At 42.2% G+C, this 23,703-nt stretch overlaps 1 long non-coding RNA gene and 1 pseudogene across 1 annotated transcript in view; both read left to right on the forward strand.

Annotated features, from left to right (window-relative positions):
• Window positions 1–13,602, forward strand: part of LOC120920835 — a 46,740-nt gene extending 33,138 nt beyond the window's left edge. The window contains exon 4 of the long non-coding RNA XR_005744785.1: window positions 13,374–13,602. This is a non-coding gene — a long non-coding RNA (uncharacterized LOC120920835). The remainder of the gene's footprint in view (window positions 1–13,373) is intronic.
• A 5,493-nt stretch (window positions 13,603–19,095) lies between these two features.
• LOC120920050 lies at window positions 19,096–23,391 on the forward strand (annotated as a pseudogene).
• Window positions 23,392–23,703: the final 312 nt, after the last annotated feature.

The raw sequence follows: 23,703 nt of genomic DNA on the forward strand, positions 1-23,703 counted from the left end.
TGCGTAAGTTTGTGAATAGGCGTATCTTGCTGATTTACATATTCTAGGCGTATCTCAGCGTACACGCCCCTAGCGGCCAGCATAAATATGCAGCTAAGATACGACGGTGTAGGAGACTTACGCCGGTCGTATCTTAGCAACATTTAAGCGTATCTCAGTTTGAGAATACGCTTAAATATACGACGGCGGGGATTCGGACATACAACGGCGTATCTACTGATACGCCGTCGTAACTGTACCTGAATCTAGCTATTTATGTTTATCTTCCTGGCAATTGTTCAATAGTTATTTTTATATTGTTTTTATAGACCTTGGTTAGCTTATACAGTGCCTTGAAAAAGTATTCATACCCCTTGAAATTTTCCACATTTTGTCATGTTACAACCAAAAAACATTAATGTATTTTATTGGGATTTTATGTGATAGACCAACACAAAGTGGCACATAATTTTGAGGTGGAAGGTTTTCAACTTTTTTTACAAATAAATATGTGAAAAGTGTGGCGTTCATTTGTATTCAGCCTCATTTACTGATGCCCCTAACTAAAATTTAGTGGAACCAATTGCCTCCAGAAGTGACCTAATTAGTAAGTATTTACTAATTAGTAAATGGAGTCTGCCTGTGTGTAATTTAATCTCAGTATAAATACAGCTGTTCTGTGAAGCCCTCAGAGGTTTGTTAGGGAACCTTAGAGAACAAACAGCATCATGAAGGCCACACCAGACAGGTCAGGGATAAAGTTGTTATGAAGTTTAAAGCAAGGATAGGTTATAAAAAAAATATCCCAAGCTTTGAACATCTCACGGAGCACTTTTAAATTCATCACCCGACAATAAAAAGAGTATGGCACAACTGCAAACCTACCGAGACATGGCCATCCACCTAAACAGACAGGCCGGGCAAGGAGAGCATTCATCAGGGAAGCATCCAAGAGGCCCATGGAAACTCCAAGAGGTCCACAGCTCATTTGGGAGAATCTGTCCACAGGACAACTATTAGTTGTGCACTCCACAAATCTCCCCTTTATGGAAGAGTGGCAAGAAGAAAGCCATTGTTGAACGAAAGCCATAAGAAGTCCTGTTTGCAGTTTACGAGCAGCCATGTGAGCATGGGCGTGCGCAGCCTCTTGCATTAGGGTGTGCACCCAAAGCTCAAACACACGTTTGTGTGTGTGAATATATATATATATATATACACACACACTATATTGTCAAAAGTATTGGGACGCCTGCCTTTACGCACATGAACTTTAATGACATCCCAGTCACCGCTGACATCCGACGTTCCATAGAGTTGTATAAAGTGCACGTTCAGGTCCGCCAAAAAAACTGACAGGCGGACCTTAACGGTCCGCCCGTGTGAAAGGGGCCTTATACAATGGGCCAGATTCACAAAGAGATACGACGGCGTATCTCCTGATACGCCGTCGTATCTCTGAGATCCGACAGTCCGATCTATGCGACTGATTCATAAGAATCAGTTACGCATAGATCTCCCTTAGATCCGACTGGTGTAAGTGACTTACACCGTCGGATCTTAGGCTGCAATATCCCGCCGGCCGCTAGGTGTCGCTTCGGTTTTTTACGCAAGGAATATGCAAATTCCGATTTCCGCCGATTCAGAAACGAACGCCCGCCCGTCGCTTTTTTTTTACGTCGTTTGCGTTTGGCTTTTTCCGGCGGATAGTTACCCCTGCTATATGAGGGGTAGCTAATGTTAAGTATGGCCGTCGTTCCCGAGTTTCAAATTTTTACGTTGTTTGCGTAAGTCGGTCGGGAATACGGATGGTCGGAATTTACGTTGCCGCCGAAAACAATGACGTCCTAGCGACGTCATTTGGAGCATGCGCACTGGGAAATATCGCCGGCGGCGCATGCGCAGTTAAATCGGCGCGGGAACGTGCCTGATTTAAATTGTACACTCCCCCTAGCCGCGGAATTTGAATTTCGCCGGGGGAGTTACGATCCGCCGGCGCAAGTTTGGAGGTAAGTGCTTTGTGAATACTGCACTAGCCTTCGCAAAAGTGCGCCGGCGGATCGTAAATCACATAGATTACGCGGATCTAAAGATCCGCTAATCTATGTGAATCTAGCCCAGTATGTCTTATTTTCAGTGTGATGTGTATTATATGTGTTACATATCACAGAGACCGGTATTGTGGTAATATTGAAGTTTATTGAGATTTTCATACATTAGAGGGTTCCACCATTATTGTTGTGTGGGAACACATAACAATACTTAGTAGCAGGCCTTTTACTGACACTTTTTTTATTTTACCTCCAGTAGATTATTGTAAATAGTAGTGTGGTGATTACCTATTATTCTAAAGATCGGCATGTGGCATTAATAAACATCAACAGATTTCAGTTGTGCCCCACCAGGCCGGCACCCCATGGACAATGTGCCTGTCTGCTGAGTTCATCTCCCCATCCCTGCACTTTTGCACTGATTGGCAGCAATGATTGGCACTGATAGGCACCACTGATGGCCACTGATAAGTGGCACTGATTGGCAGCACTGATAGGCTGCACTGATGGGCCCTGATTGGCACTGATAGGTAGCACCGATTGGCAGCATTTAGTGGCACTGATGGGCAGCACTGATGGGCACTGAAAGGCAGAACTGATAGCCAACCCTGATGAACACTGATAGGTGGCACTGATGAGCACTGATTGGCAGCACTGATAGGCGGCACTGATGAGCACTGATTGGCAGCACTGATAGGTGGCACTGAATGGCACTGACAGGTGGCACTGATTGACAGCACTGATGGGCACTGATAGGCAGCACTTATTGGCACGTATGGGCACTGACTGGTTGCACTGATTGGAGGCACTAATTGGCACTGATAGGCAGCACTGATTGGCACTGATAGTCACTGATAGGAGGCACTGTTTGGCACTGACAGGTGGCACTGATAGGCAACACTGATTGGAATCACTGATTGGCACTGATGGGCACTGATAGGTGGCATTGGTTGGCACTAAAAGGCGGCATTGATTGGCACTGACACGTAGTACTGACAGGTTGCACTGATTGGCACTGACAGGTAGCATTGTCACTGACTGGTACTGACAGGTAGCACTGACTGGCACTGACATGTGGCATTGACAGATGGCACTGATTGGAGCCCGCGATCCCAGAAGAAAGGACGGGAGAAGATGTCAGCCCTCTCAGCGGTGACTGATCGGCGCTGAGAGGGCTTCGTTCCAAGGTGAGAATTTTATAATGTGCTAGAATGCGATGCATACAAGCACATTATGCCATTGTCTTGCAGAGTTTCTTATTTTATTTTTTTTCAGCGGTTTACAACCGCTTTGACAAACAAGTCGTCCTGATTGTTCATTCATAATATAGACAGATTATTCCCCCATCCACAGGAGCACCCATGATTTAGACTTCAAAAAAAGATGGAGCTACAGCCAGTATATAATAGTGCGTTTTGAGGTCAACCGGGCCACCAATCAGAACATTACCAAGTGCTATAACAATAGTTCTTATTTAAAGCAATGCAAAACTGGGTCAATAATGACAAAACTAAGGCAGAGGCTATGCAGCAGATAAGAGCTAAATGCATCCATATCTTATTAGTGTCGCACTCCTAAGGTAAAAAGGAAAAAACAAGAAAAAAAAGTGAATGATAAATCAAAAAAACAAAACCAAAGTTTGCTCATAAGTCCATACAAAGTCTCATCAATCTAATTCAAATCTGTGCTAAAAAATCCAATACACCAAAATTTCCCAGTCTTCAGTTTTCAACTTGCAATGTTTATTCACCCCTTCGTGCAAAAAACTGCATGCAATTTGTGCTTCCTCCACTCTCACCTGTGGTTTATGACCTTACACCTCAGTAGGGTCACAATACACTTGTGTCCCACCTTTAGGGACAAAGAAAGATTCCCGTTCCTAGGGCTACGATAAGACTGGCTAACGTAAAGCAGGAACAAAAGATGTCTCTGAACAGCCGCACTCTGAACAAATTGTAGCCTTTATTAAAAGGACAGCTCTACAAGTCACAGCAAAAATAAAACAAAACCTGGCTCTGACGCGTTTCGCACTGGAACTAGTGCTTAGTCATAGCTGTCAATAGAATTAAAGCTGATTAAAGTTGTGAGATCAAACTCAAGAATAAAAAGGGCACTGGATTTGGATTTTATAAAGCCTGGTACACACTACTAGTTTTTTTTTTTCATTTAACCCAGTGGGTTGAACAGAAAGAAACTGACTGCTCAGTTCAGAGCCGCTGTAATAACTATACAACGTTAGTACAGCGATCTCCCCTCCTGAACTATTTTACTCGCCAGAACATTTTGGTCAGTGAGAGCGCTGAATAGGAGTCGGTCAGCAGACCTTCTTTGGTCATGCCCCTTCAACAGAAGTCGGCCGGCTTCTCTTGGATTGACTCCAGTACACACAGGCCGAATCTTGGCCGGTTTCTATTGAACCTGCCAATGTCACCCAACATTCGGCCCATGTGTACTAGGCTTAAGGGTCACTGAAATTAACCACTTGCCGCCCGCCAATGACAGATTGACGGCGGCAAAGTGGTTGTAGAATCCTGACTGGACGTCATATGACGCGGGGGCGCGCATCGCGGCGATCAATGTTGCAGGGTGTCAGTCTGACACCCCGCAACACCGATCAAGGTAAAGAGTCTCTCACGGAGACTCTTTACCACGTGATCAGCCGTGTCCAATCACGGCTGATCACGATGTAAATAGGAAAATCCGGTAATCGGCATTTCCTCACTCGCGTCTGTCAGACGCGAGTAGAGGAGAGCCGATCGGCTGCTCCTGTGACAGGGGGGGTTTGTGCTGATCGATCATCAGCACAGCCCCCCCCCGTGGATGCCCACTGGACCACCAGGGATGGCCATATAGACCACAAGAAATTAAAAAAAATAAAAATAAAGGATGCCACCCTAGACCACCAGGGATGAGGAGGACACAGAAAATGGATGCCAATCAGTGCCGCAATGAATGCCAATCAATGCCCACAATGGGCATCACTGATTGGCAGGCATTGTTTGGCACTGATTGGCATCCATTAGTACAACACATACAATAGTGCCCATCTATGCCCATCCGTGCCACCTATCAGTGCCCATCCATGCCGCCTATCAGTGCCCATCCATGCCGCCTATCCGTGCCCGTCCGTGCCACCTATCCGTGCCCGTCCGTGCCGCCTATCCGTGCCCGTCCGTGCCGCCTATCCATGCCCAGCCGGGCCGCCTATCTGTGCCCATCTGTGCCAGCTATCCGTGCCCATGCGTGCCGCCTATCCTAGCCCATCCATGCCGCCTATCTGTGCCGCCTATCAGTGCCCATCCTTGCCGCCCATCAGTGCCGCATATTAGTGCCCATCAATGCCACCACATCAGTGCCACCTCATCGGTGCCCATCAGTGCCGCCTTATCAGTGCCCGTCAGTGCAGTACCATCAGTGCCCATCAGTGAAGGAGAAAAAATACCTATTTACAATGTGTTATAACAGAAACAAAAAAAAAAATTCTAAATTTTTGGTAATTTTTTTATTTTTTTTGCAGAAAATAAATATCCCAGAGGTGATCAAATACCACCAAAAGAAAGCTCTATTTGTGGGTACAAAATGATAAAAATTTAGTTTGGGTACAGTGCAATTGTCATTCAAGGTGCAACAGCACTGAAAGCTAAAAATTGGTCTGGGCAGGAAGGTGTATAAGTGCCCGGTATGGAAGTGGTTAACTCTGGGCACACTGGCTCTGGGGACCACCCTCAGGAAAAAGGGAGTTGAGAATCCACACACACATATAATCCAACTAGACCGCCAAACAAATGTCCGAGAGTCATCTGAGGTAATTTATTGATAAAATCGATTCATAGCAGAATAGAGCCAGTACGTTTTGTGGGCCAAACACACTACTCTTTCATCAGGGCTTAAGAATTCTGATTGTGCTTCACCGCATCAATACTGGGCCCCTTTCACTCCCCTTCCTGCTCAGGCCCTTTTTAAGTTTTCAGTGCTGTCACATTTTGAATGACAATTACTCAGTCATGCAACGCTGTAACCAAGTGACATTTTTATATATTTTTTTAGACAGATAGAGCTTTCTTTTGGTGGTATTTAATCACCACTGGGTTTGTTTTTTATTTGTTTGCTATATAAACCAAAACATCGTTTTTCTTTGTTTCTGATATTAAATATAGCAAATAAATAATCTTTCTTCATTAATTTCCAAATGTATTCTGCAACATTTCTTTGGTAAAATTAACAAGTCAGTGTATATTATGTAGTCTGTGTGAAAGTTTACAAACTATGGTATATACAGTATATTTGAAAATTGATCAGTCCTGATGTACTGACGGCTTATCTCATTTCTCGAGGTCCTAAAATGCCAGGCCAGTACAAATACCCTCAAATGACCACTTTTTGTGAAGTAGACAGTCCAGTGTGTTTAGTAAGAGGCAAGGAGAGATTTTTTAAGTTGTAATTTGTTTTCACAACTTTTTGGAAAATTCAGAAATTATGTAAATTTTTTCCCCACAAAGTTGTAATTTTAACAAGTTATGTCTCACACACAGTATAGGCATACTTAGAAATACACCTCCAAACACATTCTGCTATGCCTCCCGAGTATGGGGATACCACACAGGTAAGACTTTTTCACAGATAAGCCACATTGAGGGGCCTGAAATGCAAGAAGCACCTTTCAAGGATCATAAATTACACTTAAACTATGCATATCATTTCCTTTTTTGAGGCACTGGAGCACCAAGACAGTGGAATGACCACATTATGGAAAGCAAACACTCAAGAGAATTTTCTAAGAGGCATATTATGTCTTTTGAAAATGTCACTTTTTGCCACAAGTTTTTGGAAAATGCAGGAAAGAAAATTAAAATGTATTTTTTTTACAAAAAGTTGTCAATTGATAAGATATTTCTAACACAAATAATAGGCATACTTAGAATTACACCCCAAAACACATTCTGAATCTCCTCCCGAATATAGGGATGCCACATCTGTCAGACACAGCATAGCCACATACTGTAGAGGGGCCCAAAACCCAAACACCACCTTCCGTCTTTCTAAGGGCTCTAATTTATGCATCTAATTTCCTAACTACCTATCACATTTTTGGAGGTCCTGGAGCACCAAGACAGTGGAAACACCCAGAAAATGAAACCAAATTTTTAAAAAGGAAACACCCCAAGATATTTTCTAAGAAGCAGGTTGAGTCTTTTGAAAACCTCACTTTTTTGACAGAAGTTTTTGGAAAATGCGGAATGAAAATTAAATGTATTTATTTTTTTACACAAAGTTTTCAATTTAATATGATATTTCTCACATACAGCATAGGCATACTTAGAATTACAACTCAAAACACATTCTGCTACTCCTTCTGAGTATGGCGATGCCACACGTATGAGACTTTTTCACTGTCAGGACTGATTATGTACTAGACATTGTGTCTTGTGTATCACACAAATAATCCAATTATGTCAAAACTAATGTACTGTAATGATCGCCGCTATACGTGTGGTTAGGAAATGTAGTATAGTGTATGCTCACCTATAGCAGTCCTAGTTCCCATAAGCCAAGCAAGCCTAGCCTACTGGTACATGGCTGACCCCAGAAATGCCATATTCACTGGCCAGGAAGTAAAGGAGGCTAAATAAATGAAGAAGAAAATAGTTCCTTTGGTTCTAGAAGTGCAGTTGTGCACAGGGGGTGGCTGGCACTAGTGTCTTGCAGTCAGCCATGTAAATGCGTCAGTTCAGGTTCAGGCAGAGACATGGTCAGCAAACAGGTATGGGAGTGGTCCAGGCAACTGGCAGAAACATGGTCAATAAACAGGCAAACCAGGAACACTGATTCTAACTACACTGGTCTGGCAACACTGTGGCTGTGGAGGTGGTGATGGGGGAACTGTGAATGGCTGCACTATTAGGGCTTCACACGTGAGCTCGGGGATAGTAAAACATCAGGGTTGAACTGCAGTTTCACCACCCATCAACCGGTACCCCCTTTAGCTGCAGAGGCAGCGGCAAGGGGTGAACATCTGCCATTGCTGAGGTGCTTAGCTTCATGGATGCAGCAGGAATTGTACCCCTTGTACACCTGCCAATCGTGACCCAGCTTGCTTACTATTGTGATTGCTGTGATTGGCTACAACTATCACATAGTACAAGGCCGCTGTAAATGGTCCAGTACTATGTGATCACATTGACAAATCACAGAGATCACAATAGTAAGCAAGCTATTATGAATGAAAGCCATTCCTGACCCACACGACATGCCGGAAGTGATGTGTGCACTCCACTGAGCGGAACCAGGAACAAGGAAACAACCTGGCATTCAGCTTGTGGTTCAAGCATTTTACACTTCTATGCTCATTTCTTTTTTTAAATAAACAAAATTACGATATGTGCGCTTTCTTTTGCTTGTTTACTTCATATGAGGCCCATTATATTCAAGTGTCTCCTTGACTGATGCAGACCACAGTGTTTCATTTTGACGAATACTCTCTGTTGAAAGGCCTGGTTTAAAAGTCTCTCTGGTGAGTTTGAACCCCTATGGGGAGTGTGTTCACTCGTGGTGGATCTGGAGAATTCGGTGGAAGGTGCACACTGTAATCACCTCATGATGATATACGTCAGCACTTTGAAGAGGAATACAGTTATTATGGCAGCAGCTAGCTGCCATAACCCCGGTATCCTCTTCTTCAGTGAGCGGTCTGGTTTCAGATAAAAGTAGTCTCTGAGGTGGATTTCCCACAAGATCACAGGTGTGCCCCCCCCCCCGTGCGCTAGAGTCGTCTCCGGCACTTATCAGAGCCGTCAGTAGCCGCAAAAATGATCAGGTTCTCTTCCATGCCTGGCTGTTTGCGGACTGAGGCCCCGTACACACCAGAGGATATCCGCTGGAAACGGTCTGCCGGACCGTTTTCAGTGGATAAGTCCTCTGGCGGATTTGGATCTGATGGCTGTACTCACCATCAGATCGAAATCCGCGCAGAATCCATCAGCGGTGATGTGTCGCGCCGTCGCCGCGACGATAACGCGGCGACGTGCGCGACGCTGGAAGGTAAAGACTTCCACGCATGCGTCGAATCATTACGACGCATGCGAGGGAGGGGAGCGGACGGATTGATCCGGTGAGTCTGTACAGACCACCGGATCAATCCGCTGGACAGGATTCAAGCGGATAGATTTCTTAGCAGGCTAAGAAATTTGTATCCGCTTGAAATCCGTCGGCTGGATTTTTATCCGCCGATAAATGTCCGCTAGGCCGTACACACGACCGGATCTATCCACTGGAACTGATCTGCGGATAAATCCCAGCGGATAGATCCGGTCGTGTGTACAAGGCCTGAGGGGAAGATGGCCCCCGCTCGGCTCAATAGCATAGGAGGGTGGAAGTGACGTCACACGTCCACACGTCCTAACGTCAAACGTCACTTCGCCCATAGCTCTTAAAGGAGAATTTTCTTTTTGTTCAAATTTTTTTTTTTTATTGCATTTAAGTGTAAATATGAGATCAGAGGTCTTTTTGATCCCAGATGTCATATTTAAAAAGGTTCTGTCATGCTTTTTTTCCTATTACAAGGGATGTAATAGGAATAAAAGTGACCTAAAAACTTTTTTTTAAAGGACAGCGTAAAAATAAAAAGCGAAATAAATAAGAAAAGAAAAACATTTTTTAAAGTGCCCCGTACCGCCAAGCTTAAATGCAGAAGTGAATGCATACGTGAGTAGTGCCTGCATTTAAAAACGGTGTTTAAATCACACATAGACCTCCTATGTAACTCAAAACAAAATACATTTTTAAGTGTGACATGATGGGTATCAATTTACTTGGTGTAACACTATCTTTCACAATATAAAAAAATTGGGCTAACTTTACTGTTGTCTTATTTTTTAATTTAAAATAGTGTATTTTTTCCCAAAAATATGGTACAGAAAGTGTTGTAATGATCACCATTTATTTCTCTATGGTGTTAAAAAAAAAAATATATATATATATATATATATATATATATATATATATATATATATATATATATATATAATATATATATAATGTTTTGGGGTTCTTTTTCTAGCAAAAAAAAAATTATTTTAACTTGTAAACAACAAATCTCAGAAAGAGACTTGTCCTTAAAGTGGTTGTAAACCCTCACAGACCACTTTGACCTACAGGTAAGCCTAGATTAAGGCTTACCTGTAGGTGCAAGAAATATCTCCTTAACTTATACGGTTAAGGAGATATTTCCAAGAAAGACGGCACCGACAACGGCGCACAGGCACACTGAGCGTGCTGCTACTAAATGCATAATGCCCTTCCTCTTTAACATTGTTGGAAACAACTCTTTCTAATACCTGATATAAAATTATGTATAGAAAAGACAAAAGCATATCAGAGAGAACAATGAAAGAAAAAAAAAAAGAAAGTGGCAAATAGAAATAAAAAAAACAAAAACAAAGGGATAATGGGAAGAACAAGGATGACCAGTACTCATGGGAGCCCCCCGAAACAACCAGATCCTCAAGTTGTCGCAGAACAGGGTGGCGATATCATGTCTTCAGTGGACATTCCTCTGTCAACTGCTCTCAAACATATGTATAGGTTAGTCTGATTGCTATTCTTGTTGTGCAAGAGATAAATGACAACAACGAGACTTGCATCTCCTTGTCATGGTCACAAAGAACCTTTTACTCATTTAACTCCTCATTTGAGGCATGCAAAGTTAAGCCACCATGGGGGGGATTTACTAAAACTCGACCGTACAAAATCTGGTGCAGCTCTGCATAGAAACCAATCAGTTTCCAGGTCTTCTTGTCAAAGCTTAATTGAACAAGCTGAAGTTAGAAGCTGATGGTCTACCATGCACAGCTGCACCAGATTCTGAGTGCTCCAGGTTTGGTAAATCTCCCCCAGATCCTATTCTCAGGGAGCAGGCTGACAAATCTGAGCAAACAATTCCTATGCTCTGTAGCAATCTTTGTAGTCGTCATCAGACAGCATGGGAAGATTATTTGGAGAATCTGATTGGTTACTATAGGAGAGCACAAATCATCCAAACCCAGTTCTTGCCTCAGATACCTTGATGGTTAAGGCTCAAAGTCACCACACTACATTACCTAATGATTGCTAGTGATGCCAAAACTGTCTGTCACCAAAATAAATTAGGTATTATAGTTTTGTTTTAAAAAATGTGCTAAATTAATTAATTTAAAACATGCTGGTTTGCTTCAAAATACGAAACCTAGAACTTTTGTTGTTCCTCTAGAAACACAAGCTTTAAAGAAAATAGTTTGAAGGATCTTACAAAACTCAGCTGTTGGGATTGTCCATGCAAAAAATTGTTAAAATTTGTATATTTCATTTTACCATGGCATTAGCAATACTGTGTAAATAGTATATAAAAATAAATAAAACCTAAACATATTTAAATAGTTTTAACTTTGGTTCTATATATAGTTCAAAAAATAAATATTATTTTGAGGTTCCTGATTTTAAACACCTTCCAAATTATGTAAATAAAATGAATAAAACACTTTCCACTCTGATTCAACAATTTGTCTAGGACAAAAACATAATAGAATTTTATTTTTTATTTTTAGTGCTATTCAAAGTCATACAATGTAAAAGAAAAATGTTACAAAATATTGAATTAGGCGGATTTAAAAATAGTCAATAAATTAGAATCTGATCTGTATTGTATTATCATTTAAGAATAAAACAAATTATAACTTAACTACATCACAAAACTGCAGTATACTGTATATAAAGTTTTAGGATCATCAGCTGAAAATGGCAACTAGTCTTTACAGTTTTAGTAACCAATAGATCGCAATTTTTTTTAAACGGTATAATAATGAAAGTTCTTCATCATGTGTTGTATACCTTTCTATAAGTGTATCTATTTGTGAAATATAAACTGACATATAGGAAGTAGTCCATCACCAACATTAACACAGAAGTTGTTTTTCCCACAAACCATAGTTTTACTATTTGTTGATTCTGCAGAAAATCGGTTATTTTTTTCTCTTTCAGTAATAGGAGTGAATGCTAATCCCTCTATATAATTACACATAATTGTTTTCACCCTGTGGACAGGATAGTCTTAATTGGATATATTCTGTAGTTTTAAACAGGCTTTGAGTAAATGGTAAACGCATTTTAAAAGGTTAAAAAAGCATAAAGTTAAAAAAGCGTAAGGGTCTACAATGCAAAACGACTTTGAAATTAACAAAATTTGGATATGTGACCCAAAATCTCACCTGTTAATCTATACCAAAGGGAAAGTACCTATTCGTGAGTAACTTTTACATACCTGTGCAATCAAATATATCGCAGCACTCATATAAAGATTTAATAGAATAATACCAGGCAAGTCCAAGGAATACAGAACCATTGCACTGCAAACATTTTGTTAAGCAATTGTTTCTATGTAAAACATATAGACTCACGAAGAGTTAAATAATGGCTAATCTTATGCAGTAAAATACCACATGCAGTAACAATTGTGCAAGTGTTCAATCCACTAAGAATTTGTAGTTAAATACTGCATGCGGTATTTGTTCGATTTAGTGGTAATTACCGCATTAGTTAATGCAGTAATTTTCCGCATTGAGCTGGTTGCTAAGGAGAGGGCTGAGAAGCCGTCTTCCGCGTCCTTAGCAACCGATGACTTATCAGCTGTGAGCGGGATTGCCCGCTCACAGCTGATTATAAAAAAAGTAGACAATTAAAAATTATAAAAAAACAGCGTGGGGTCCCCCCAAAAATCCATACCAGACCCTTATCCGAGCATGCAGTCTGGCAGGTCAGGAAAGGGGGGGGATGAGCGAACATCCCTCCTATACCATACCAGGCCACATGCCCCCAACATGGGGGGTGGGTGCTTTGGGCAGGGGACCCAAGGGGCAGATCTCTGGGTGACACCACCCTATGGCTATATAAGAAATGGCAGACAACGGGAGCTGACACAACGGAGGCAGCCAGCTTTGGAGGAAGGCCATGTGTTTTATTTTTAGCGGGCAGCGGCGGTGGCGGACAAACCTGCCGGGCTGTATTCTTGGATAAGAGTCTGCTTTTTTCATAATTTTTTATTGTCTGCTTTTTTTACAATTAGCTGTCAGTCGGGCAGCCTGCTGACAGCTGATGAATCATTGGTTGTTAAGAATGGAGCAGCCAGCTTACCGGCCCACTGCTTAGCAACCAACTATTTATCAAATAAGTCTGGGGGTCCCCCAACCCCGGCTGTTTTTTGACAAATACCACATGTGATAAATATTGCATGCTTTTTAACGCTCTGGTCCATTTGTGAATTGGACATTTTATGTTTTTTGGTAAATACCGCATAATCGTTATTCTTTTTTTTGTGAGTTGGACTTAGTTTGCGATAGGACAGAAAGGACAGGTGATCGTATTGGACGCCAAGGGGGAGGAGGGAAGAGCCACATGATGGAAGCCGCCAAAGCCAAGGAGGAGAGGACGCAAGAGCCACTTCCCGCAACACGCCCGCTGCCGCCGAAGCTGAGGAGAGGAGGACACAGGAGCTGCTGCTGCAACCCGCCAGCTACCCGTAGGAGCTCTAAATCCAGCCGCCACCTAGATGGGGTAAGTGCCGGGGGTACCCCGACTGATTGGTGGTTGTTTAGCCGCTCCCCTCCCCAAAAAAACACCAGCCGCCACTGGCACCCACGTGAGTGCCCCCTGAGCACACAATTGCACAGAGCAGATAGGTATAACATCTTTTTTATTTAAATAAAAAAAAATAGCTCTTACAATCACTCTAATTTATGTAAATCTTTAATTCCCACCCAGCAGTGTTAATAATATATGCAGCAAGTACTTTTTTGCTCACTTTCATCTTGTTGGACAGCTGCAGGAGAGAGAGATGAGGCAAAACTGAGCCTTAATTGACTGCTGGAGCTAAAGAGGACCCGTCCTTGGCAAACAGGAACTCCTGTTGGTGGGCAGAGCCAAGCTAGCAGCTGATTGGCTGCAGGCTGCATTAAGCCCTGCCTACCACCGGGAAAAGTGCTGGAAACTGGGAAGAGAGCACTGGGAGCCGAGGAGTCTATGTAGAGACATGAAGTACACCTGTCCTCTCGCAAACAGAGCAGATGTCACCTGCTACAGTCAGTCACTTCCTACTCTGATGGCCTGCTACTTTTTGTACATATATAATGTGTGCCTAGCAAAAATGGGGTACCCAACTTCTATTATCCAAACTGTTTGCTGCTAGCCCAGTACTATTAGAAAAAAGGGGGAAAGGAGGCTCCCATGTTTATTGAAAGTGCTCCACCCAAAACTGAATTTTCACTATGACTATATTACTATAATTACTATATATTTTACTTGAGAGTGTGTACAAGAGAAGACTGCTTGTGTTTTGATGGTGGTACTCCATCTGAGGCTGTCAGAGCGGTTGTTGTTTTCATTCTCATCCAACCATATGGTTCCCCATAAATGGTTAATATTTGATGCTTCATAAGGGATGTGATGGTGCCTCCAGGTTAAGCCTCCTGAGGATTACCATTGGCGAAAAGCATTGGGACGGGTCCTTTTGGCACTGGCATTACATCAGGTTCATGGGATTTCCAGTTTAACCACAGTGGAGCACAAACTCCTGATACAGCGGAGCAGAACATCTGTGGCTTCCATTACATGTTCATGCTCTGTCATGCCAGTATTGTATGGGCACCAACAATTGTGTGCATAGTACTATGTTAAATAAAATATTTTTTATAGTTTTACATGATAAGTCCCCCCCTGCAGAGTGAATTTGCCACCATAATGTAAAATGTACCTTTTATTTCACAAACAGGCCCTTTAGTTTTGGTGAGTTTAAGCTGCCTGAAGATTTCAGTGTGGATTGAAGCACTAGTGAAATTTCAGTTTTAGGTAGAGCACTATCTTGGAACTTTGTGATTTAAATTGAATTGTCAAGTGTAAATTACACACACACGGGTATTTCCATATAAGAATAAGCCCTTTATTCATATTTTTTTTAGTTTTAGTTATCACCCAGTTTTCAAGCCTCCCTGACCGTGTTTCAACCTACATTTGAAATTGATAATCATTAGCACATGCTTAGTATAGCTGGTTAATTTTACAAAATCCCTGACCTTGTGCAGGTGTACAAAGGGTGCAAGTGTAAGAATTGATGCTGGTTTTAAGCAAAATGGTAGTCACATCAAATATTGATTTATATTCGATTTTCCTTCTGTTCCCTCACTTTTTGAAATCATTCTTACTTTACAGCAAGGGTACTGAATTAAAATTCACGAAGGGTCCGATCTGCAAAATTTTCTTCCAGCCGAGGTTCGAATGAATCGCCTGTTTGAGTGATGACTCAGATCATTCACATCATTAAACAGCCCCCGGCTCTGAACTCACAATCTCATTTTATCATTTCCTCAGTCCTCCTTTACATCACAGTTTTCCCTTAACAGTGGTGTCCTCTGCCCCGTCACATCACTAGCCCCCACAGTAATGTTCCCTGCCCCACACTTCACACAGATCCCCCCTGTAGTGTCCTCTGCCTCCACCTTCACATCCCTCCACAGCAATGTCCTCTGCCCAGGGCAGGACTTAGGGTGGTGGGGGCCCCTGGGCTTGAGTCTTGAAGGGGCCCCCTGGAGCCGAGAATTGGGGGGGGTCGAAGTTGTTGAGCGGGGGGGCGAATTGAAGTTGTTGAGCAGGGGGGTGCCTCTCACCTGTGCCAACAGCCGGGGCCACAGACTTTCATTAGCCCGGCTCTCGGCTTTCTTCCCTTCAGCAGCCACAGTCCTCCACACACCGCTCCGGTTCCTCCTGCTTCCGTGCTGCCTCCTCTTGCAGTGCAGGAAAATTAACCCTTTTGCGGGACTGCCAGAAGAAGCTGTCTGTGTGGGAAAGTCCCGCAGAATCCGTGCGTGTTGGGAGGTATGCGCAGGGCCGCCATCAGGAATTTTGGGGCCCCTTACACAGCTTAAGGCATGGGCCCCCTGGAGCAGAGAACTGGGTGGGGGGGGCTGCCGCAAATTGAGAAGCGTGGGGGGGGGGCATTATTTCCAAAAAAAAGAATAAAAAAAAAAATATATATATATATATATATATATATAAAAAGGGGGGTAGCCATCCGGGGCCCTGGAGACCTCTGGGCCCTTCCTTTAATAAAAATAAAAAATAAACCTCTGGGGCCTTTAATAAAAAAAATAAAAAAATAAACATTAATAAAAAATACATAAAAAAAGGGAGGTTGCCTTTGGGCCCCTGGGGACCTCTGGGCATTTTAATAAAAAGTAAAAAATATAAACAAAAATAAAAAAATAAACATTTATAAAAAAAATAAAAAAGGGGGGGTTGCCACATGGGGCCCTGGGGACCTCTGAGCCCTTTAATAAAAAAAAAATATATATATATATATATATATATATATATATATATATATATAAAAAAATGTAATTTTTTTTATAAAAAAAAAAAAAAGGTGGGTTTGCCATCCGGGGGCCCTGGAGACCCCTGGGCCCTTTAATAATAATAATAAAATTATATATATATAATTCACATCTCCTGATACGCAGTCGTATCTCTGTGATCCGCCAGTTCTAACTATGCGGCTGATTCATAGAATCAGTTACGCATAGATAGCCCTAAGATCCGACAGGTGTAATTGACTTACACCGTCGGATCTTAGGATGCAGTACCTCGGCCGTCGCTGGGTGGAGTTTGCGTCGTTTTCCAGGGTGGGTGGAGTTTGCGTCGGGTATGCAAATTAGCAGTTACGGCGATCCATGAAGCTACTCGTGTGCGTAACGTCGGTTTTTCCCGTCGCAAAGTTAAGCAATCTTTTTCATTGCTTAACTTTACACAAGCCATGTTAAAGTATGGCCGTCGTTCCCGTGTCGAATTTAAAAAAAAAATTTCGGCGTAAGTACGTTACGCACATCACTATTCACAAACACGTCGGGGCGCTGTAATTTCGCGCAAAGCACGTCGGGAAATTTACGAACGGAGCATGTGCAGAACGTCCGGCGCGGGAGCGCGCCTTATTTAAATGGTACACGCCCCATTTGAATTAGGCGGGCTTGCGCAGGACATCTTGACGATACACCGCCGCAAGTTTACAGGTAAGTGCTTTGTGAATCAGGCACTTACGCTGAAAACTTGTGGCGGTGTAACGTAAACGGGATACATTACGCTGCGCCGCAGGTACCTGAATCTGGCCCTATATGTATTGTCAGCCCAGGACAGGAAGAGGTTGATTTACTAAAACAGGAGAGTGCAAAATCTGGTGCAGCTCTGCATAGAAACCAAGTCAGAACAAGCTGAAGTTAGATGCTATTTGGCTACCATGCACATCTGCACCAGATTATGCACTCTCTAGTTTTAGTAAATCACCCCCCGAAATGTGCTAGGATTACAGAGCTGCCTCCCATCTCAGAAACATAGTGGGGGTGTTATGTAGAACTTGGAGGTGAACTGAGTTCATTGGCACTGCTTCATATAACAAAGCATAGTGCACAGGACAGCAGTAAGAGCTAGATTGCTGGTAGGATCAACAGTTTTCTTGCACTTAACAAATACTGTATAACAAAACATTTTTCAATAGTTATGGCTTACATATAAAACATACTATAATCTGAGACTTATAAAGAACTAGGCTATAATACCTTACATTGGGAAAAGGAATGTACAATGAATTACTGTCGATGTTTGGTGAATTTCCAATGTCATCCAATAGTAACCTAGGGCCAGATTCACAAAAGAGATACGACGGCGTATCTCCTGATACGCCGTCGTATCTCTGTGATCCGCCCGTCCTAACTATGCGGCTGATTCATAGAATCAGTTACGCATAGCTAGCCCTAGGTCCGACAGGTGTAATTGACTTACACTGTCGGATCTTAGGATGCAATTCTATGCCGGCCGCTAGGTGGCGAGGCCATTGCGGTCAGCGTAGAATATGCAAATGACTAGTTGCGGCGATCCCCGAACGTCCGCGTTACCCGTCGCTCTAACTTTACGTTGATTCCGTCGAGATACGCGTCGTAAAAATTAGGGTTGAGCCCTAGGTGTTCTAAGCCATGTTAAGTATGGCCGTCGTTCCCGCGTCGAAATTTAAGACATCACGTCGTTTGCGTAAGTCGTCCGTGAATTGCGCTGGACGCCATTTATGTTAATGCCGAAACCAATGACGTCCTTGCGACGTCATTTAGCGCAATGCACGTCGGGTATTTTACCCAACGGAGCATGCGCAGTACGCTCAGCGCGGGAACGCGCCTAATTTAAATGGTGCCCGCCCCATTTGAATTGGGCGGGCTTTCGCCGAGCGCATTTACGTTACACCGCTGCAAGTTTACAGGTAAGTGCTTTGTGAATCAGGCACTTACGCTGCAAACTTGCGGCAGTGTAATGTAAATAGATTACGTTACGCCGCCGCTACGTAGCGGAAATGTATGTGAATCTGGCCCCTAGTTTTTAAAATAGGATAAGGAAAGGAAAATTAGAGATGTTACTAATAGTAACCAAATAGATGCTTGAGTGTTTTATTTTTAAAGCGCTGTATCAAAATGTCAAGTGGAATAGTACGATCAACAAGTCCACTTTTATAGAATAACATGCATATAAAACAGCAATTTCCTAACATTCAGCTCTGCTTTACAAGGGAGATCATTGGAGTGTAGGGCTTTACTTAACTGTGTTTACAGACATTTATGTTGAGTGTCTCTGAAGAAGGTGCACAAGAGGACATGTGCCTGAGTGTGGGAAGATGTATCTACAACTGTCAACCTAAGTGAAAGGTTTGTGTCTCCCTAATGTGGCCATGAGCGTTATCTAAGTGTGGTCAGCTTCTACGAGGCAGAGGGGTTAATTGGCTTTCTTAAACTATCTAATTCTGTCCTATTGTCACGCTGAAGGCCACCATGTTTCAAATAGATACTATTGTCCTACCTAAAACCCATAAAATTGTCACAGGGGACAGATTTAACAGCCTCCAATAGAAACAGGGAGGATTTGTTTTGTCCCATCCCATTTAATGCTCAACAAAAACCTTTTCAAGTTGGTGGACAATGGGGGACTTAAGGAGAGACATCCCTGGGAGGACCTTCCAAAGATGGTCTCTTCCATATGTGATGCAAGGTGGCAACCAGCTGAAATGCTAGTCCCAGGTGACAGCTACAGGGTTATAGGATTATACTACTGCCTGAAAACAAGGGAGAAGACCACTTCTCTAACCCTATTCCATCAAATCCCCCCCTTCCCCTGACCCTCTCATTGATATGCACGCCTCCTACATTTCAGCCTTTACATTAACAATTTGTCCTATTCACACTCCACTGAGCATCTCCCTAAGATACACTGCTTCACCTCCCACGTACATGCCCTGTATTACACGACTGACATGTCTTTTTATGGCCCTGGGAGACATTTATATACGTTCTATAAATTCCCTCATACTGGGATATAAACAAACAGATACAACCTGCAACAATGCACTATTTGTTTTACAGCACAGAGGCTGCATTTGTGGGTCTACAGCTATAAAATTGTTCAACGAGCTGGGGGCTGGAAAGCGCTACAAAAAGAATTGGTGTTTATAATCCTAGTCTTTTGGTTCGGTGGGTTTGTGAGCAGTTGGAGGTCCTCTAACCCATGGTTGCCATTTTATGTTTTTTAAGCAGGATTAAAAAAAAGATTATAAATAAAATATGAATTTTAAGCTTTTTTCAAACATTTGTAGTTTTAAAAATATATATATATTTTTTTAACAAAGTTCAAACTAGTCAAAAAGTGACCATTGACACTTACAAAATGCTGAGGATCATTGACTCTGACTAAATATGAATTTATTATTATTTTTATACAGGATGTATATAGCGCCAACAGTTTGTGCTGCACTTTACAATGTTAGGGCAAGCAGTACAGTTACAATATAATTTTATACAGGAGGAATCAGATGGCTCTGCTTGATAGAGCTTACAATCTAAGGCTGCATTCACACCTGAGCGTTTTGTCGCCTGAAGCATGAAGCTCCAAAACGCTAGAGGGGAAAAAATACATTATTCTCTATGGAGATGGTTCACATCTCCACTCCAAAACGCGCGGATTGGGGGGTTTTAGAACGTTTGTATTCCCATAGAAAGTAATGGAAACGCTCGATTCAAGCGTCTAGCGCGACAACGAGCGTTTCTACGGTCGTTTTGTCGCTTTAATCTGTTCTGTGAAATATAATATTTCACCCAGGCAGAAGATAAAAAAATCTACAAACATAGCAACAAGTGATGAAAGAGATGATAATTTTTCCTATTGAAAAAACGTCGAAGCTTAAAAACTTCGGACAACGCTGTATGCAAACGTGTGAATACGTGTGAATACAAAACATGTGACAACACGACCAAAAAACGCTACGCTCAGGTGTGAATGCAGCCTTAAAGGGAGGGTGAAGTAATGCAAGAGTAGTAACTGTGGGGGATGATCTGAAGGAGAAAATAAAAGTACAGTTGTTAGGTGGAGACAGAATAGGCTTCTCTGAAGAAAAAAGGTTTTACTGGATCGCCTAAAAGTTGATAGAGTTGGAGATAGTTGGACAGATTGGGGTAGGAAATTCCAAAGGATGGGAGAGGCTCGGGAGAAGTCCTGGAAGTGAGCATAGGAGGAGATGACAAGGGAACTGGAGAGTAGCAGGTCTTGGGAGGAACGAAGACAAAGTTTTGGTTGGTATTTTATGATCAGGTTAGTGATGTAGCTGGAGGCCAACTTGTTGATGGCTTTGTGAGTTTTTTTTTTTTTTTCCCTCCTGACATACTTGTCTTCAATTCTTTTCATGTATATAGGAAAACATTTTTTATACAGATGAATTTGTGTCCTTCAGAAAGCTTACGCTCTAATCTCCCTACCAATGACATATATTAATGACAACATTAGACTTTTTGTGTGTCTTTTTCGCACATGTTTGCATCAGTTAAAATGGGTGTTAGGCAAGCCATACACGGTGCAAATTTATTAGTTTGCAGGAAAGAAATTGGCAGGATTCCCCCATTAACACAGACAATTTTCCCGGGAGAAGACAGTGATTATCACTAGTGGCTATAGCAGTCGCTAGCGACAATCACAAGAGAATCCGTCAGGCTTGTTGTACCCAAGTTGATCAATCTATCTAATTGGCCATTCATTCCTGCTGAACCGGCCGAGATTCAAACCATGTATGGTCTGCCTTAGAAAGACCAGGGTGGGGGAGGAAGGATATGGCCAGTGCAAGCTTATCAGTGGGGAAGATAGTGATTGGAATACATTTTATTGGCCAGGTAGTGATGCCTGCTGGCACCCATAAATATAAGATCATCACCAACCATCATTGCATGTCTTTGAGACAGAGGATTTCCAACTTTGAGGCCAGTTAGTGTATGTAAAGGCAAATCTTTTTTATATATATATTTTTTGTTTTCTGTCTGTTTCTCATTAACCTCCCTGGCGGTATGATTCTGTCAGAAAAAACATGCTAAAAGCGGTACCATTATTTGCAAGGAAATTTGGCGTTTTATATTGTAGGTCTGTAATTTTTAGAAATAACTCACTTAAATCTGACCAAACAAGATTCTAATAGGCATCCCAGGTATGATATTTTTTTAAAAACAAAATTATAAATTATAATATAATAAATAATTATAAATAATTATAACAAATAATAATATAATTATAATAAAAATTATTCAATAATGTAATCAAATCAAAATCACTGAAATTTGCTCAGTTGCAGAATTGTTGCTGTCATTATTTTTTTTTTTTTATGACGAATTTCCCCACAAATCGCTATCGCACAATTCTGCAAGTGATTATAATTTATTATCGCTGTTTTTTAGCTGATCTAAAACCATTTTTGACATAAAGGGACACTTTTGGTTGCTATGGACAATCTACAGTTTGCCGGGAGAAAGAAACGTTTTTATTATATAAAATGACATGCATGACACAGGACAGACCACTAGGGACAAGGGGGGTGTGTTTTTTTTACATACAGTACTGTAATCTATAAGATTACAGTATACTGTATGTAAGGTGTTTGTTTACTTTTTTGAATTTGGCGCCGTTCTCCGTCCCCGTGCGTCGTAACGTCGCAGGGAACGGAGATCGGCGTCACACGGAGGCACTGTGTGAATCGAGCGAGGTCCCACTCGCTCACACAGCGCGGTGGCATCGCTGGATCCAGGGACAAGGTAAGTAACTTGTGCCTGTGGATCTAGCGAGGCAAGCCCGAGTCTGACTCGGGGTTTCCGCTCGCAGCAGGAAAATCTAACCCCGAGTCAGACTCGGGAAGACCGCCAGGCAGGTTAAGGCATATTCACTCTTTTATTTTTACTGATCATTGTCACCTTAAAAGAAGGTGAGGAGGAATCCAAACTTTTATGGTTTAGCAAGAGGTGAGATGCAAATTATCCAGCAGGGATACCTGTTCTGGTAACAACTGTCTAAGATGGGGGAATTCCCCTCACTTTGCATGTCCAACACATGAAGTGAAAAAAATCCCTCAGTGAGATAAAAACACCAAAAAACACCTTGATAAGGGTTTTAAGCCTTTCCTGCTAATGGCTCATTCAGACGGGCATTTAATGTATTACTAAACTCAGGAACCTACCTTTACTATATCTGGACTCCCACAGTACACAGAACATGGAAATGCAATTATTTTAGTAAATATAAACTTTGAAATACCTTTTCTCATCAGCAGTATATAGAAGTCTTATGACTTCTATCAGTGTCTAGTTAAAGCTTGTAGGAGGGTGCGTAAACTGAGTCCATGATGGTGGTGGCCATAAGTGCATTATTATGGGGGTCATTATTCCAGATCCACCGAGGGGTGTCCGCTGCTGGCAGCCTACTTTTTTTTAGAGCTGTATCAACACTACTGCTGCTCTGGAGAGACGTGGTTGGGAGATGAAAAACAGATTTGTGTATCCAACTCAACTTTCTGATGAGCCGTGAAGGCCAGTAGAGGTATTCCACTGTCGGAGGCAGATCAAATATAGCCCAGATAAGATTTGTTATTTGGCCAAACTGATCAGAGGGATGTCTATAGACCAAGCTATTGCTCAGCTGGAATGACAACAAAGGAGCAAAGGTCATGAAAGAGGTCTTGTTTGAAACCCAGGACTTGGTTGTAAGAAATCACCAAGTGGAGTACGGGTCCAATCTCTATATAGCTGAGTCGTTTTCTAACAAAGGAACATATCTCAAGAGGATTCGTTACTACGCACGAGGCAGATTCGGCATCATGGACAAGGTGCACTGCCATTACATTGTCAAGTTGGTGGAGGGTCCTTCGCCTCCTAAAGAACAACCAATTACAGGCTTCGATCAGGCTAAGGACTATGTTCAGCAGCTGAGAAATCACACGATCATCCACTCCCTGTGACACTATAATTGCAGATTTTTCTTGGAGCTGCAGTGTCAAACAGTGCACTGCCTTCTTAAGATATATTTGTTGTTTATAAAATCCTGTCTGCAAATGACATGTATTGCTTTAAGTTTTTTTAAAGCCATTCTGTTTTAAAAAAAAAAAAAAAAGCTTGTAGGAGGAGTTTGTCTGGACAGTGCTGATTGGCCCTGTGCCAAACACATGCATCTTCCAAAGTAAAAAAAAACTCTCTAGCAGTATACACCAAAGTGAGCATGTGCAGAGTGCGCCCAAGGCTCTGTACTTAAACCTGTACTCTGTATCAGGAGA

This window comes from Rana temporaria, chromosome 13 (assembly GCF_905171775.1).
Source record: "Rana temporaria chromosome 13, aRanTem1.1, whole genome shotgun sequence".
Classification (NCBI taxonomy): Eukaryota; Metazoa; Chordata; class Amphibia; order Anura; family Ranidae; genus Rana; species Rana temporaria.